Source organism: Engraulis encrasicolus, chromosome 23 (assembly GCF_034702125.1).
Source record: "Engraulis encrasicolus isolate BLACKSEA-1 chromosome 23, IST_EnEncr_1.0, whole genome shotgun sequence".
Classification (NCBI taxonomy): Eukaryota; Metazoa; Chordata; class Actinopteri; order Clupeiformes; family Engraulidae; genus Engraulis; species Engraulis encrasicolus.
Window position 1 is genome coordinate 20,423,213 of NC_085879.1, and position 17,854 is coordinate 20,441,066.

A 17,854-nucleotide genomic window follows, 5' to 3' on the forward strand; every position below is an offset into this window, starting at 1 on the left:
GAGAGAAGCGGCCTCATTTATCCAGCTGAGATATTGTCTATAAAGCCTCCATTTCCTCGCAGCACACTCATTTGGGTTAGCGGAGGCGGTGCGGTGCGGTGCGGTGTAGTGCGGTGTAGTTTACTGTGTGGTTGCTGGCACAATGCATTTGTTTGGGACTAAAGACTGAAAAAAAAAACATTTGGATACTTTTTGTGTGCATGCATTTTTATTTATTTATTTATTTTACTTCAGTGGGAAACAAATGCATTGTCCAACCAAGCTCCGCCAACATAAATAAATAAATAAATAAGTAAATATAAATAAATAAATAAATGAATAAATAAATAAATGCATATAGAAGACAAACAAAGGGGATAAATGCACTGTGAGGATTTAAGCGCATGAGAGTATTATTAATGCGGGCTCGGACCGAAGATTCCAATTAGCCTGGCTCCCTGCTCCGCCAGAATACACAATATCGTTGCCCCTGCACACCGTGCCGTACGCCAGACAAATAATTCAAACGGGGACAAACATCTCCCTCAACAAATAAATAACAGAGGCAACGATTCCCTTCTACGCTGCTCGCAGAGGTATACATTAATACAGAAAGTGTTCCCAGAAAGTGTGTGTGTGACTTTAGGTGTGTGCGAGAGAGAAAGAGACGGTGGGACTCTGTTCGACTGTGAGAGTATGTGCTGGTGTGTGTGTGTGTGTGTGTGTGTGTGTGTGTGTGTGTGTGTGTGTGTGTGTGTGTGTGTGTGTGTGTGTGTGTGTGTTTCTGTGTGTGTGTGAGTGTGACTGTGTATGTGTGTGTGTGTGACTGTGTGTGTATAGTATGTCTGTGTGCGTGCCCACATGAATGTGTGTCAGCCAGCATTCCCTAGAAGTTTCTACCAGTTCGACCACCACACAGCAGCCAGCACCCCCCCCCCAAAAAAAACCCTACAAATGCATGTCATTATCTGTGTTAACTCATTTGTGAGGAAATGCCATTTTCCCCCCGCTTCAGGACCACGGGGTAGACGTTTTATTACCATAAATCTGGCGTTAATATTCCGCACAAATGGCAAAATATGTAAATGCGAGCTGAACTTGGTAGGTTACATGTGGTGCCCTTTAATGGAAGATGGCATTTCAAAACATCCCTCAACGCCACGAGGTGAATACAAATAACAAAGTACCACCCCAACCAACCCACCGACCGACCGACCGACCAACCGACCCCACACAAGCAGTGATTTCAGCGAGGCACTGGGCACGGCCCTGGGGCTAAGGGCTCCGCTCCGCTGTGTTCGCAGCGCAAGGCCCCCTGGAGCAAACAAGCCGTCAATCAAACAGAAGAAATAAATAACAGCCGAGCAACTCGCCACTGCAAGGACGTGGAGGTTAGTCTGGGGCCCATCCATTATTAGGCTACTACAACCAAAAGTTTTGTGACGAATAAATCAGTCTGACTGTTAGTCCTGGTGTTTGTCATTGGATTTAAAACACGAGGACACAAGGATGCGAGCAAGCGTGAGCAAACTTTAATTGGTGGGATTTCAGTTTCCGTCACTATGAATACGTTATCGGAGTGGTCGTTCAGAGCAGTTTAATAAGACACAGGTTAAACCCAACTTTAATAAGACTGTTAGCATGTGAGACTCGTCAGACTAAGTTACTGTGAGCGCTGACGTTGTGACAGGCTACGTGGGTGATATAACAGAAGGAAAATCACAGACAGCACTCAAACGGAGGGGGGGCGGAATTAAAACGCAATGTTGTTGAGGAACTGTGGTCCTCTAATGAAAACAGGTGGAACTCCAGATGAAAGCAAAAGATTTGGTATCTGCGGCCGTGATGAAAGTCGGCCATTTTGAAGGAGTGGCCCTTGAATATTTGATCAGTTTGTGTACAGTGCCCATCACTGGGTCTTTCTCAAAGCCTAGGCCAGTGTCCTTCCAAGTGTATCAGCCTAATTAGTCACACCCAGTGATTGGATACCCTTTATTAGTCACACCCAGTGATTGGATATTCTGTAGAGTTCACCAAAAAGTATCCAATCACTGGGCATGACTAATTAGGCTGATACACTTGGAAGGACACTGACTGGCCTAGGCTTTGAGAAAGACCCATACAGTAGTGGCATGTAAGAGATTTGGCGCAACTCTGTCCGGCCACCAAACTCCTGTGAGCCTTGTTGTCATCATCACTGGGCTATGTGGGTCCTATTACAGCAAGATATTACTTGCCAGCGCCAGAACCATTACCATTTGAAACACAAAGTTGTTGAGTAACTGCAGTCCCCGATTATATTAGACCCTAATGAAAAAAAGATTAAACTTCACACCAAAGCATGCATTCTGATGCGTGTACAGCTATGTTGAAAGTCAGTCATCTTGACAATTGCCTACTTCGAAAGCGTTGGCACGTGGCTATCAGTATTGGCACAAAAGATGTCAAGTACACATCCCTGTCAGTATTGACACACAAGATCGATTACATTCGACCCAGATGAAAACGGGTGGATCTGGACAGCAACGCACCCACCCTCTTGCTGGCATGGCCATGTTGAAAGCCGGTCGAGTCATCTACAGACTACAGACAGTCAGAATTGACACACAAGACTTGGTGAAAGTCCGTCTGGCCACTATGCTCCCATGAGCTTTGTCATCCCCATAGTCAGGCTGTGTGTGGGTTGTTGTATCACAGCAGGAAATTACTGAGGCCACTCTTCCATGTTTGGTTCCAATTTAAAATGCAATGTGGATGAGGATCCGAGGTCCCCGATTACATTAGACCCAGATGAAAATGGACAGCAGTGGATCTGGACAGCAAAGCACCCACTGTCGTGCTGGCGAGTCAGCTACAGTCTACAGACAGTCAGAATTGACACAGAAGCAGGGTTGCCAGATGAGACTGGCGATTTCCAGCCCAAAATGTGCTAAAAACCCACCTGGAAGCACTAAATCCCGCCCAATCTCAATTAAATTCTATCAATTTATATGGCCAAAAATGTGCAGAAAAACCTGCCCAAATATCATTTTTGCCCATTTTTACCCACAGACGGCCTTCCTAAGCAGCTCAATTGGGCGGGAAACCAACCAATCTGGTAACACAGCACACACACACACACACACACACACACACACACACACACACACACACACACACAAGACTTGGTGAAAGTCCGACTCTGGCCACTATGCTCCCATGAGTTTTGTCATCCCATAGCCAGGCTGTGTGTGGGTTGTACTGCAGCAGGAAATTACCATTTTAGCTACTTTTTGCTCCCAGTCCCTGCCCAGCACGGTACCCATTTAAAATTCAAAGCACGGTCATCGATTATAATTATCCCTCATCAAAATGGGGGTGGTGTGGGGGTGGCTGGGGGTCCTCGGTCATGGATCAAACATACACCGGGGAACCTGGGAAGGAGTCCTGCCAGAGGCCAGACCCATCTCTCTCTCTCCAAAACATTTCCTGTCAAGTTTCCACTGTCCTGTCAAATAAAGGCACAAAAAGCCAAAAGCCAAATAATGGACAGGAACATGATGTCAACATGACATTATTATGACATTACATTACATTTAGCAGACGCTTTTGACCCAAGCGGCTTAAAAGGAGGGCATTCAAGCAAGCACAGAGTGTTGGGTCAGTGCAGAGTGCAGCAATATCCAAGCAAATTAGAACAGATAGAGTGCAGAACATAAAAATAGTCAAGGACATATTAAGTGTAGTGCAGGTTAGTACCCATTAGAGAGGGGTAGAGTTGGTTACGTTATGAAGGGAACCTTTCTCGGAAGAAATGAGTCTTCAATAGCAGACAACTTGGTGGCCATTGGAAGTCAGAAATTGTTTAAGTCTTTGCCTCCCAAACTCCAAGTGTGGTTAAACTCCCGTTCGTACACCACAGTTTGACTATTGTCACACTAGCCAGGCTACTAAGTGTGGGCTGTACCCCAATTAATGACTGAGGCCCCGGCACGCTTCCCATTTAAGATGCAATGTTGTTGAGGAACCACGATCCCCGATTACATTAGACCCTAATCAGGATCAAGATAAGCGGCACTGATGAAAGCCGACTTCTGGGTACAGCATTAGGCGGAGGAGAAGGCTATGACACGCTACGCTTGTAAAGAGCGTATTTCTTTAACAGGCGTATCAAGACACACGCAATTAGAGGAGGGCATCGCATTTAAGATAAACACGGGGACACGTTCTGCTCCTCGGCCAATTATTGTTTGTTTACATTCATTAGTTCGTTTATGATTCGGCTGGCATTAAAATCAGCCCATGTTGCGGGCAGAGGGGCACACACACACACACACACACACTCACGTGGGTACATAGACACACACACTCTCTTCACACACGCCGCAACCTAAAACACTCAAATACACACACACACACACAACACACACACACACACACAAATATATACTCAAGCACTCTCTCTCTCTCTCTCGCTCTCTCTCTCTCTCTCTCTCTCTCTCTCTCTCTCTCTCTCTCTCTCTCTCTCTCTCTCTCTCTCTCTCTCTCTCTCTCTAACACCTCCGACTGCATATTAAAAAGCAGTAGTGGGTGGGGGGGGAACCTGAGGAATCTGCAGGCTGCCATTATTCGTCCGTGGTGTCAAACAAATTACTGACAAAGGAAAATGGGGGCGACAGCAGAGCACAATCAGCCGTCGCCCATCTGCCAAATCTGATTCTTGGAGCGGGCCAGAGCAACAAGCTGGGACTGGGCGGCAGGGGGAGATAACTTAGCTGTTTGCGCTGCGACAGCCAACGTGTCACCGTAATCTCTGGACGAGGCCCGGTGAGACGTGCCCAGGTCCAGTGCCTATTGATCCGGGCGAGAGGAGAGCCTCATCTCCAGAGGGGGAGGGAGGGAGAGAGAGAGGGGGATGAGGGGTGAGAGAGGGGAATGGATGAGGGATGTCTTGAAGTGGGTAGAGAGAGAGAGAGGGAGAGGTGGGGAGAGAGAAGGGGCGCAGACTCAGGGACAGAGAGAGAGTGGAAAACAGAGCTGGGAGAAGGACAGAGCGAGAGAGAGAGAGAGAGTGAGAGTGTTTGAGAGAGATGAGGGACATCTTGAAGGGGGTAGAAAGAGGGAGAAAGAGAGAGGTGGGGAGAGAGAGGGGGCGCAGAGAAAGAGCGAGAGAGAGAGAGAGAGAGAAAGAGCGAGAGAGAGAGGGAGAGAGTGATAGATAGAGAGGGACGGAGCCAGACAGACAGACAGGAGAGAGCTTAAGGGAGAAAGAATGTAGTTTTGAAAAGCATACGAGTCTTCCCTTGTGGCCTTGAGGCAGCATAATGCCAGATGCGGTAAGGAGACAAATTGAGACGTGCTCTTCTTTATGAAGTAATTTAGCCGCATAGAGACAGCCCTGCCTGTCTGCCTGCCTGCCACACACATACGCGCACGCATGCACGCGCACACACACACACACACACACACACACACACACACACACACACACACACACACACACACACACACACACACACACACACACACACACACACATTCAAACTCCCTCTGCGACCCTTTCTCCCGTATGCACAAACACACACCTTGTGTGAACCTCCTATCTGCATATTTAGATGAATAACTGAAGACATCTCCGAACAGGTAACACTTAATGTTGTCTGCCGAAATTTCTTAATATATCAAGTGGATGTTAATATATGGAGAAGCCTTGGGAGAGGAGTCTAGCTCGCTATCTCTCTCTCTCGCTCGCTCGCTCTCTCTCTTGCGCGCTCTCTCTCTCTCTCTCACTCGCTCGCTCTCTGAGAAGTGCTGAGCAAGAAATTCTACACCTCAACAAAAGAAAGACGGCGGAGAAAAAAAGAAAAAGAAAGGAGGATGGGGAAAAAAAGAGGAGTTAAAGCAGTTGCGGCATGGTATTGTATTACAGCAATAACAATACGTTTGGCCCTGTTGCTGTACTATCCACTGAAGCTTCGCTCCCTTGGCTCCCCCGTTCCACATCAAAACACACTTAAACTGAAGCGAGAGAGAGAAGAGAGAGGGAAAGTGAAGAGAGACATCACATCACCATCACCATCCCCTCGCTTTCAGTTCAGTTCAGCTCCAGAAGTGCTATGCCATGCAACCCCTGATGTTATATTAAGCCTGACTGCTTGCCTGCCTGCAAACAGGCAACTTCGGGAATATATCAGAAACTCCTGCTGGCGTTCTTCAGATCTGACATCGGAGCATATACCACAGCGGATCATACATAAACATTGTGAGGTCTTGGGTCTCGTATTGGAGTATATACGAACAGGGCCGGTTCTGGCTTATTTGATGCCCTAGGCGAGTTTGAGTTCTGAGCTATCGTCCTAGACCTTGAACATAGTGGTATTGTACCTGTGCTCCCATGCCGGAGGGCCGCTGTGATTGGGAGATCGTGAGTTCGAGCTCAGGGTGATGGACTATGCAGGATGCCCTTGGTTACGTACAGTGAGAGCATGGGTGGTTGACATTTAAGGCCGTAACACACTTAAAGGAGGAAACATATTCCAATTCCTGAAAAAATGGGTGGAAAAATTGAAAAAAAATGGGGATGTCAGTGGTCCGTGGAATTTCGCCTAATTTTTGCCATTTTTTGTGGAAATGTGTCCTGTGGTGTGACATCATTGGTGTGACATTTCTGTAAGATACAATAAAATGATGAATATTCTGCACAAACATATACCCAATGATCTCTCTGCTATTGTTCCTTTAACCCCCACCCCACACACACACTACTACCCACCCGCACCCCCACCCACACACGCCTATGCATCGTACAGGCAGACAACTGTGATTTCACTGCATGGTTTCACTGTATTACTTGTAATAATTGTGTGAATGTGACAAATAAATCTCCTGGTATCCTTATATCCTTGCATGATGCATGAAAAATAAATAAGGATTGAGTAACACAATGCCTAAGCATGTCAAACCGCAGGACATGAAGTCGCACCACAGGAAATTCACTGCATTGTGGCCATTTTAATCCTTTTGTATTCGTGACTGACCTCCGAGCTCATGCTAACTAGATAATGACATTGTGTTTAACCTTAATATATGTTTTCACTCATAAAAGTTTTAATTCCATAAGAGCAGTCACAACACGGCCACCATAAATTAACCTAAGCATTGTGTGACAGAAACATTGCAATATGTAGACATATTAAGAGGTTAATAGTCACATTAAACTTCCACACCACTCTCCAATAACTGAGGTATAAGTGGTTAGGAGCCTGTATCTAAGACCCTTGTAGTTGGCCTTACAGCTGCCCATCCACAAACCTGACTTACATGTCACCCCGCAGGACGCAATTTGTGTTACGAAATTGAACTTTTAGCTAATATTACTGTCTTGTGTTTTTTTCACATTCACATATCTTAATATAAAGTTAATATGTATGCAATCATGCCAAATGCTTCATACATTATTCAAAATGTTGTTGGTTAATTTTATATTCCAGGTTTCATTAATGTTACAGTCACACCGCAGGATATTTGACATATAAACCTTTACATAAATCTCAACAAAAATGTTTCTTCTCATCTAAGACCAATATGAAACATAATGTACCACATCTTCTTTCATTGACATTTGTTTTTTAAAGGAAAAATAACAGTTTTGTAGGTTTTTAACCAATGTTACGAAAAAACAAGGCGTCACGTCAAACACCCATAAATCTAATCTACAATATATGTGTGTGGAATTGTTATTCATTAGTGTATGTGATGGGGGCATAATGTTTTCCTTCTGGGACTTGAGTCTGTAATAAAGTTTAGGCTTACCAGCTGGTAGATGAGTTACGGCCAAAGTGAGAAGTAGCATATGAAGCAGATGTGTGAGAGTTGACTTAACTTAATATTAGTCATATACACTATATCATACAAATATACATGGTGGATGGAATCTGAAATGAGGCACGTAAACTAATCAGTATGCGAGTGGCGTGCCTGCCCAAATTAGCATTCAGGTCCTCCCAGCCCGCAGGCCTCATCCTGCATATTGATCTGAGCCCAGACAGAAGGTGATCGTCTGTCAAGCACAGAAGAAGAAGAGAGGGAGAGAGAGAGACAGAAAGAGAGAGTGTGTGTGATAGAGAGAGAGAGAGAGAGAGAGAGAGAGAGAGAGAGAGAGAGAGAGAGAGAGAGAGAGAGAGAGAGAGAGCAGAGGAATACAAACAGCAGGTACATTTTAAGAAAAACTTTACACCACACCCCACTACCACCCCTCAAAAAATGATAGAGGCTGCTCTGAGACAGAAACAAAGACAGAGATCGCTTAAGAGAGAGAGGGAGGGAGGGAGAGCAGAGAGACAGTGCATAGAGCAGAGAAGTGTGGCACAAAGTGCAGATAAAAATTTGACAAAACTTTTCACAACCATCTCTACCCCCTCAAAAAAAAAGAAAAAGAAAAAAAGAACGAACGAACGACAAGAGGCTTCTCGGATCAGTCCGCCTTGCATCTGCTGAGGTGTCACTGCAGGTGAAGATCAATGGAAAGAGATTCTCACTTTGAACTCAACGGCACTTAAAAACTATAATGGAGAGAGAGAGAGAGAGAGAGAGAGAGAGAGAGAGAGAGAGTGTGAGAGAGAGAGAGAGAGAGAGAGAGAGAGAGAGAGAGCTGTGGAGCACAGCAGAGCGCACCGTAATTATGGGAACTTGGTTGGTTGGACTTACTCATATCTGCTTTTTAATGAAGCGATGAAGACTGCTAATAATCCCTAGATCATTTCTGAATCCTTTTTTTCGGGAAGAATAACCCCTAACAAGTCACACACACACGCAAGCTGTTAAGGCCGCGCGGGAAGCAGCGCAAAAAGATGAGCATAGTAATGGGCTTGATATCTCAGTATTTCTCCGAGACATGCATAATAAATGTAGTCAACAAGAGGACAATTCTGACTTAACTATAAAAACGATCTTTTTCTTTCATATTACAGTTGAAGTTTGCCCGACTTATTCAGAGTCTAACACAATAATCTCCATAAATAATGTATGTAGTCAACGAGAGGGCGATTCTGTCTAACGATAAAACGATCTTTTTCTTTCATATTACTGTTGAAGTTCGCCAGACTTATTGGCCCTCATTATTCTTCCTCGCCTCATTTTCTTTACTTGCTCGAGGGCGTTTTCTCTCTTTCTTTTTTTGATGAAGTGGGGATGATCATAAGCCACATTTATGACTGTCAGGGCAGAGGAAAAAACTCATCCAGACCAGCCTATTTACAATGCCAGACTAGCATAAGACAGCACTTTCAATTGCTTCTGGTCTGTGAGAAACACACTATGCATGAAACCCCAACTTATCTGCTGTCGTGAAAATGTTAGGGAAACAGATGGAGCAATGCAAACCCTGCAACTTTCAAAAGAGCAAACCGTGTTCTGACAGAGTGACCGACACAGTGGCGTATAGAGGGGATGAATGTGATAAAACAAACTCCTTTGGTGTTTCCTGAATCCTGAATAAGGATAACCTGTTGTTGGTCACTCATTTGAGAACAACATAATATAATAGAATAGAATAGAAAAGAATAGAATAGAATAGAATAGAATAGAACAGAACCAGAGTCTTTCAATGGTTCTGAAGTCTAACAAAACCAAATAGAATCGGATGAATGATGCAGTCAGTGAATCGGACAGAAACAAATAGAACCATATAGAATGGAACGCAATAGAACCAAATAGAATACAGAACAGAACAGAGGAGAACAGAACAAAAAGGGAGTGGGTGGTGATATAAAGGCGTGGGGACGGAGAGTGGAATAAGATAAATCTTCATTGACCACCAGAGGGGAAAATTACTTTTGGTTCACTAACCCAGAGAGCAGACTAGACTAGAGAGCACCATAAAGCAGCAGACGAAACTCCAGACAAACAGACATGTGGCCCTGCTAAGAAAGAAGAAGTAAGAGAAGAGAGAGAAAATGGGGACACAGCACAGGGCACAGTGATGAACAAGCAAGCACTTCTAGGTTTTTTTTCTCCCAAGAATGACTAGGGGACTAACTACACACATTAGCTTGCATTATTCATCAGTTGGGTCTGAGGCGAAGTTTTTAATTTGTGATTAAACGAGGCATGGCATGAGTAGTTGTGATGTATTTGGGGGGGGGGGGGGGGGCAGCCTTCTTCTTCTAATGACTCCTTTCACTCCTGTAATAATCGCTCCTTCATCGTCTTAGAAAGGCAGCACTGAGGGGTTGGCATTGGCTGGCATATGTCACATTTCCCCCGCTGGTGGAAAAACAAGCGTGTACAACAGTGATATTACAACTTCACACTGGCAGCTCGTGGAGAAGGAATGGACTGTTGTATTATATTTATTCTCTCTCTGTCTCTCTGTCTCTCTCTCTCTCTCTGTCTCTCTCTCTCTCTCTCTCTCTCTCAGCGGGCATAACAACAGACATGCAGTGAAATTGACCCACAGTATTTCTTTCTCTTCACATCTGTGGGTAGAGCACAAGAGAAGTGTAGAGGACAAATTGTCGTTCCGTCCTTTATATTAACCACACGGGCGCCTGCCTGCAGGTCAACAGTCTAGACGGGAGAGTGGAGTAAATAACATGCCCAGGTACCCCCCGCCCCCCCCCCTCTCTCTATGCCCTTAACTCTGTGCAGCAGTAACAGTTATTTGTCGCTAAGCAACGCTTCGCTTTGGTGTTAAATATTCAAGTTTGAACTCATTTCCAGGGCAGAATATGAAGGGGGAAAAAAATTGTGTAATCTCTCGAGTCTGCAGACTTGACTAGATAGCAGCATACTTGTTGCATATAAAAGCGACGCGCCACGACACGTGTGAGTCGGCTTTGTAACAGATAATCACATCCCTATGGATGTCATTATGTCTCCAACAGAGTCAGAGGCAGTGGGGATTGTTCCTCACCATCAGTATTATTCTCGCATCATGCAACTTCGAAACACATGGGTTTCATCATTTTCATCTGTTGTGCTGTGAGGAAACGGTGTGGAAAGAAATTGGCTCATTTGGGGGAATAGATCTCCAAAGTGTTTCAACACAATCATTTCACTGGATTTAAAACACACTCCCTGACTTATTCATTACAAAAGAATTACCATTATGGTAAATGGATAGTGCAACATGCAGAATAATACAAAATACATGAAGCACAAAAGAGGAACCCGTGTGTCAATAGAATTCATAATTTTCTGTTGCAGGGAAAATATAGTCTCACTATTTAACTTTCCGTTGCCAATTATGTCATAAAATATTTAAACACAATAAGCCCTAAATGCAGTGTGTCTACAACACAAGTACAGTCCTTGCATTTCGGCACCTATTTTCAGAAACCATCTCTTGAAGGGGCCATACCATAGAAATTAAACTTGGTTATCATTTTTGAGTAGTCCGTTTGCTGCTTGTATAACAGCGTGGCTTAAGATTTACTGCCCACAGAAAATAACTCTCTACACAGGCATTTCTGTCTAAATAGCGGGGAATAAAAGGGGTCATTTCAAGTGAATCAGACACTTTGGGACCCCGACCGACACGGATTTCAATCATACTTGGTGTGCCTTTTCAGTAGCAAGGTAGCACCCCAGAACTGCATTGGTTGAATCTGACACTAATATTAAGGGAGAAACAGACTAGGAAAGGTTCACATGTGAGGGTAGGACACTATACATTCAGCCTTGAATATATCAGTCAGTGTTAGTCACAAAAAGATGCCTGTGGTGTTGTTTGAAAGCTCTTTTCTGGCTCTACATATTACACAATCACCTTGGAATACAACTACTCTCAGAATATGAATTATGAAAAATTGAAAAATTAAAAATTGAATATCTAAAAAACTCATATTTTAAAATGGCCAGTTCCTTGTCCAAACGTAGCCGGCAATGTCATGAGCAGCACCTAAAATGCTGGTGTTCGGGTTGTTATTCATTTCAGAGATAATTTGACTCACATATATGGCGTCATACAGACCACTTACTAATAATATGGTAATACCATAGTAGCATCACATGACAAAACAAAAACAAAACAAAAATGGTCAGTGTCCATGGTCCCAGGTTTCAGAAACTAAGGCAGATGTCCATTTATACACACCAAATGATGATATGTGAATGTTTGAACATTCCTTCTCTGTGTACCTGTGCCATCTTCCTTTACCGTACTTTAAAGAGATAATCAATGGCTACACTCTCATTTTGTACTCTACCAGTGCATTTGAAGCAGCAGCTGTGTCTTTTGTAGATAATGTATAAGTACGTCCCGTTGCAGTTACAGGTTCCACTACCAGAAGCACATCCTGATGATCCATGACAAGTCTATCTGGTCTGAAGGGAAAAGTGAAGGATGGAGATGGCCCATGAGGATGCAGGAAGTTCAGTTTCACCTCTCCAGTGCTCGGCATACATTCCTCAGCACATGCTAGCCACCAGTTGCCATCATATACAGCTAACAACATACCCTTTGATGCTTGAAAATGTAACACATTCCTTTACTGATCTCACTCTTTCAACTCAAGAACATCCATTGCCAGTTTGCCACAACAGAGATGTACCATCATGAAGCTGAGAACCTGTTGAAAAGGTTTGAATCTGCAAGAACTATTCAGGTACTCAAAAACTACACAGCTTCTGCCCATTGTCAATGGACACAGTGGAAGTTAGGCCATTTTCAGCATTCAGAGAAGGGCAGAGTTGAAAGAGTGAGATCAGTAAAGGAATGTTTACATTTTCAAGCATCAAAGGGTATGTTGTAGCTGTATATGATGGCAACTGGTGGCTAGCATGTGCTGAGGAATGTATGCCGAGCACTGGAGAGGTGAAACTGAACTTCCTGCATCCTCATGGACCATCTCCATCCTTCACTTTTCCCTTCAGACCAGATAGACTTCAGGATGTGCTTCTGGTAGTGGAACCTGTAACTGCAACGGGACGTACTTATACATTATCTACAAAAGACACAGCTGCTGCTTCAAATGCACTGGTAGAGTACAAAATGAGAGTGTAGCCATTGATTATCTCTTTAAAGTACGGTAAAGGGAAGATGACACAGGTACACAGAGAAGGAATGTTCAAACATTCACATATCATCATTTGGTGTGTATAAATGGACATCTGCCTTAGTTTCTGAAACCTGGGACCATGGACACTGACCATTTTTGTTTTTGTTTTTGTTTGTTTGTCATGTGATGCTACTATGGTATTACCATATTATTAGTAAGTGGTCTGTATGACGCCATATATGTGAGTCAAATTATCTCTGAAATGAATAACCAACCCGAACACCAGCATTTTAGGTGCTGCTCATGACATTGCCGGCTACGTTTGGACAAGGAACTGGCCATTTTAAAATATGAGTTTTTTAGATATTCAATTTTTTAATTTTTCAATTTATCATAATTCATATTCTGAGAGTAGTTGTATTCCAAGGCGATTGTGTAATATGTAGAGCCAGAAAAGAGCTTTTCAAACAAACACCACAGGCATCTTTTTGTGACTAACACTGACTGATATATTCAAGGCTGAATGTATAGTGTCCTACCCTCACATGTGAACCTTTCCTAGTCTGTTTCTCCCTTAATATTAGTGTCAGATTCAAACCAATGCAGTTCTGGGGTGCTACCTTGCTACTGAAAAGGCACACCAAGTATGATTGAAATCCGTGTCGGTCGGGTCCCAAAGTGTCTGATTTCACGTGAAATGACCCAAAGTCAGGATAAAATTTTGCTGAAATATGAAGGGTTGTGGGGGACGTGGGGACGGTAGGGAGGAAGGGAGAGACATTCCAGTAAAGCGTATTTGGAAAGGTTTCGGGCTGTATTTTATGTTTCTGACTCTTATAAAAAAAGGGGATTAAGCTCCCGTTCCCTCTCTCATCCTCCACAATGAAAAGGTCAGTGCTCAGACCTTTTACAGTGGCATTTGCAATTGAACTCTGCCGCGTCCTTTTTCCATCAATGAGCCTTAAAGATGCTGCTACCACCGCTTGATTCAAGTTCATCCGAGTCGAGAAGCGCAAACCATATAATAACAAACATACAGTGCAAAAAATGCTGTTTGGCTGTACTGCTCCGATAAAAACTTAGATTCTTTTGTTGTTTATGTCAAAACAGTTGGCGTACATCAAACCTTATCTGTATTTCTTTTTATAAATCTCCAAGAAGCTGCATGGCATGCTGTTGAACTCTGGTGCACTCTACGTCCATCATCAATGGTCCTTAAAAGATGCTGCTTGTCTCAAGTTCATTTGGGTGGAACTGTTTCCCTTTTAATGTGAACTGTAGGCCTACTGAGGGGGATGTAAACACTCATCGCTGCACATGTCAGCAGTATGACAAGTATTGTGTTGGGGGCTAATGGGAAATGCTCAAGTGGCCGTGACCAAAGAACTGAAGAGGGTGGAAGGACGACAAAATGGAACAGAATAAATCTTCATTGTACACCAAGATGGGAAATTATTCACCATGTCAGTTGATGGTAGAATAGAATAGAATAGAATAGAATAGAATAGAATAGAATAGAATAGAATAGAATAGAAGCATTCTTGTACTTCTTTACCTCGTGTGCACCATGTGTCCACACTTGGAGTTTGATGCTCACAGACATCACTCTGGACTGGATGGAATTAGTCACAAACAACAGGATAAACAGCTGAGTGAGGGGTGAGCACATCTCAATTCTAGGCTATACCAAGGAAAGCTTAAAGCCAGGCCTATACCTAATACCTATAGCCCGGGTAATGACCACAAGATATTTGGCCACTGGGTAAGGCAGTATAGTGTAAACTTATGTATGGTACTTCAGTGAAGTTCACACCACAAAGGAAGTTTGCTCGGTTCAGATGACGTCGATCGACATGTAGCTATGGGCTGCCATTTGCTCAATCGTTCCATCACACTGACCCATTGACTAAGTTCAAAAGTAATCAAATGGAGTCCATACACAAAAACAACTACAACAGTCATTTCATCAATTTGTTGTGCCGTGGACTTTGACAGCAACAGAGGAACGCTGACTGAAATGTTTTCCAACACAAGACAGCCAAACCATCAGGATGACAGACTCAGTACATTGGGCTATTTTGTTAAGAGACCACAGGAGGCGAGATATGAACTTAAGCAGGCCATGCAGTAGCTCTTGCATTTCTTGTTTTTATAGAGCCTGCCTGTGTGATGGAGGCTCAGCAGCCATGGTGAGAGGTTACATTTCATACTGCGGGCTGTTGCAAGTTGCTCTCGCAGCTTCAAAGCAAAAAGTGGAGCGCAACAAACAGCAAAAGTCAAGTAGAATATCAAAGAGCAGATCTTAGGGCCTGATACATCCACTGGCAAAAAGAAAAAGAGCTGCTCCAAGCAGTTCTTCTCGCAGTGACATTTAAGCTCCTTCGGTTTCACCACAACAACACAGAGGCGGATTTAAGGAACTTCCTCCACATCCATTCTTCTATTCACCTGCCCTGACCTTGCTCGGACATCAGGCCTTTTCTCCAGGCCTACACATTCCTTGTTTGCCAGCTGGACTTAAAGATGGAGTATGTAATTTTATCCATTTAATTTCAAAATGTATGCTGCCCAGTTTCATAAATATTTACTGGTTTGACCGGTAAAATGGGCTAACATAGAGCCGGTTTCTTTCGTACCTTTTAAGCTATTCATTGCATGTCTGAAAGCAGCTTTATTCTGAATCAATTCTTTTCCACGCAGTGCTGCAGAAAGTGTTTGCATTATGTTGCAATGCAAAAGGAGGGAGAATAGATTTAAAATTAGCTTGGAAAATAGATTTGAAAAAAAAAAATCGGTAACATTTTAATGATTTGTTTCTCTACCAATAAAGGGTATAATTACCCGCAAAAGCAAAGGACAAACAAATAAATTACTGGAGACAGCACAGGTAATAAGACAAATTCTTGCAACTGCTCATAGGGTATGATCTGAATACATAATACAAGCTTATGGCCAGGCTTCTAGCATGCATCATCATCAGACGTTACTGATTGGGTAATGGCAGAGCCAATCATTTTAATCTTAAGATCCAGGAAACCGATGACAGTCACTATGGGTTCCTTTCAATATCTCACCTCCCGTCCTCTCCTTTTCCTTCTGGCTTCATGATGCGAGGCAAGGCATCATTGAAGATAGAGGTTTTATGCACTATCTCGCTAGAGCACAATTAAAAGTTAGCATTTTCTTTTCTGCAATCAGGATATTGAATAGGCAAGAGTTCCCAACTTTATGGTTTTCTCCACGGACGCGGGGCATCAGCACGAGGCCACATGCAAAATGAGAGGACAGGAGGTTAGATATCGAAAGGGACCCTATGACGGAACCATAATATCATAAGTAGCAGCCTCCAATACATCTTAGCACCCAGTGGAATACAAATTGTGCTGCACTAAAGCTCCTGTGCTATACAGTGGGGGCAAAGTTTCCATTTGGCCTGGGTCATTTCCCATCTCTCTCTCTCTCTCTCTCTCTCTCTCTCTCTCTCTCTCTCTCTCTCTCTCTCCCCCCCTCTCCCTCTCTCTCTCTCTCTCTCTCTCTCTCTCTCTCTCTCTCTCTCTCTCTCTCTCTCTCTCTCATACTTACTCCCTGTCTCCTGTCAATAGAGGCAAAATACATACTGTTTATATTTTTTTAAAGTTACCACATATTCTGAATCAGCTGGATCAGTTCTACCTAGATCAAGAGGAGCGCTGCGCTGATTAGAAATGTGTTTTTCAGCAGATCCCAAACTTTTAACTGCTCCGGATCCCCTGAGATGCTCCATATACCACACAAAGTGCCGTGGACAGCTTGCCATGAATATCTTTGCATAATTATTGCTGCATAAATAAAAAAGTGAAACGCATATCATATGGCACATAACAGTGCAGTGGCAATTTGGGTTTGCGTTGAGATGGTTTCAATGCGAGATTCTTTTATTATTTTACCATATCTTTTTTAAAAGTCATGAACTTCCATCTTGGTGCTGGCAAGAACTGAAAAATCATTCGAAAGTGTTGGCCCTACAATTAATGCAGGGTCCCATGAGGTTCCACTCATTTGCCAGTTTCACATTAACCACAGGTTGTTAACTCCAATTCAGTAACGGGGTGGGGCAATTGTGGCACTGGTAATGGAAGATATTTTTAATTCAGGGTGATGGGGGCACAATGTGCAAAGTCACCTCTGTCTCCATTTGAAGTGGATTGAAAGATGGTAAAAAATAGGCCTTTTACTGTTCAACATGTGATCGGTGTGTCTGCAAGTTTGTGGCCTGCGTACACATGCGCACAGAGCACGGCACATGTTTGTGTGTGTGTGTGTGTGTGTGTGTGTGTGTGTGTGTGTGTGTGTGTGAGAGTGTGCATGCATGTCTAATGCCCATGCTTCCCCCCCAAATTATTACATCCAGTGGGTAGTGTACTGTATTGGCTGTAGCTTATGGAGCTATGGAAGTCCTCCAGCTGGCAGGATCTCTGGCCTTCTTCTCTGGATAAATGGGATTTCGCTTTGGATGAACGTACCTAACATTTCAGTCAGGTCAAACGAGACACACTTACATCCCTGAGCGCTCTGTGAAGACATTATTCGGGGATGATGTGAGGATTAAAAGGAAGAATTCCTCAGGGATACTGGGAGTTTTAGAATGCGAAATTGGAGATTTCCAACTTGGTAGACAGACATTTTAAAAATCTTTGAAGGAGGACTCTCTACAACCCAGCCTCACATCACCACATCAGTCGGCCGCTTAATAATATAAAATAGAGGTTACTATACAATGTTGACCAAGAAGCAACCATGGGGACTCACAAAGACGTTTCAAACAACATCAAAACCAACGCAAGGATAAACATAGTGTGTCCTACCCTCTTAATTAAAGTTTCTTAGTCCGTTTCTCCTTCAATATTAGTGCAAGATTC

General features: G+C 43.5%; 1 protein-coding gene across 2 annotated transcripts in view; it reads right to left on the reverse strand.

Moving 5' to 3' along the window:
- Positions 1–17,854, reverse strand: part of mrpl11 (mitochondrial ribosomal protein L11) — a 126,588-nt gene that overhangs the window by 105,237 nt on the left and 3,497 nt on the right. The gene's annotated exons all lie outside the window — the stretch shown is intronic.